Source organism: Gossypium hirsutum, chromosome A05 (genome assembly GCF_007990345.1).
Source record: "Gossypium hirsutum isolate 1008001.06 chromosome A05, Gossypium_hirsutum_v2.1, whole genome shotgun sequence".
In the NCBI taxonomy this organism is placed as follows: domain Eukaryota; kingdom Viridiplantae; phylum Streptophyta; class Magnoliopsida; order Malvales; family Malvaceae; genus Gossypium; species Gossypium hirsutum.
This window is the reverse complement of record NC_053428.1, coordinates 93,855,830-93,857,032: the sequence shown is the minus strand read 5'-3', so window position 1 is coordinate 93,857,032 and position 1,203 is coordinate 93,855,830. Positions and strand designations below refer to the sequence as shown.

General features: G+C 39.0%; 1 non-coding gene across 1 annotated transcript; it reads right to left on the bottom strand.

Annotated features, from left to right (window-relative positions):
- Nucleotides 1-214: 214 nt before the first annotated feature.
- On the bottom strand, nucleotides 215-321 carry LOC121230027 (small nucleolar RNA R71). Its single transcript, XR_005927979.1, has one exon. It is a non-coding gene; the product is annotated as a small nucleolar RNA R71 (small nucleolar RNA).
- Between the last annotated feature and the right edge of the window lie 882 nt (nucleotides 322-1,203).

The following is a 1,203-nucleotide window of genomic DNA, read 5'->3' as shown; positions in this document are numbered from 1 at the left end:
ATCCCAACACGCACTTGGTGAATTTTCTTGAATTTTACGATACATTCAAAATCAATGGCGTTTTTATGATGCCATTTGTCTTCGGTTATTTCCCTTTTCACTAAGAAACAAAGCTAAATAGTGGTTGAACTCGTTACCACGAGGGTCTATCACTACTTGGGAACAAATGACCGAGAAATTTTTACTAATATATTTTCCACCGGCTAAAACGGCTAAATTGCGTAATGATATCTCTTCTTTTGTGCAAATGGATTTAGAAACACTTTACGATGCATGGGAGAGATACAAGGACTTACTGAGAAGGTGCCGTCACCATGGGTTACCGTTTTGCATGCAAGTTCAAACGTTCTACAATGGTGTGAATCCCTCGACAAGACAAATGATTGACGCAGCTCCTAGCGGAACCATCAACAATAAAACACCAGAAGATGCCTATGAATTTATAGAGGAGATGTCACTGAATAACTATCAGTGGCAAGTTATGAGGACAAAGCCAACGAAAATAGTCGGCGTTTATAACATCGATTCAGTCACCATGCTCTCTAATCAGGTAGAACTTCTCAATAAAAAGATTGACGGTTTACTTAGTTCTATGCAGGTACATCCAGTAATGAGGTGTGACTCAAGCGGAGGAGGTGTGCATACAGAATATCAATCTTTCAATCCCACAACCGAAGAGGAACAAGTCAACTATATGGGTAATAATAACTTTAGATCTCAAAATAACCCATACAGTAATACTTATAATGCAAGTTGGAGGAACCACCCAAATTTCTCCTAGGGTGGTCAAGGGAATCAAAAGCCAAAAAATCCTCAAGGTTTTCAATAGCCACCTTATCAACAAGAGAAGAAATCGAACCATCAAGAGATGCTTTCTAAATTCATCTCGGTGTCAGAAACCCATTTCCAAAATACCGAGACAGCACTTAAGAATCAACAAGCATCAATCCAAGGACTCAAAACTCAAATAGGCTAGTTGTCCAAACTAATCTCTGAACGACCACAAGGTAGCCTACCAAGTAATACTAAACCTAATCCGAGGGAACACCTCAATGCAATTAGCACTCAAGATAAGGAAGAATTCATTGCACCTGAACTAGAATTATAGTAAGACAATGCGATGAACAAAGGACGAGAATAGGTAAACAATAATGATCCCAAACAGGTAAGTACAAATCATGAACCTCGTGTGCCATATCCTAA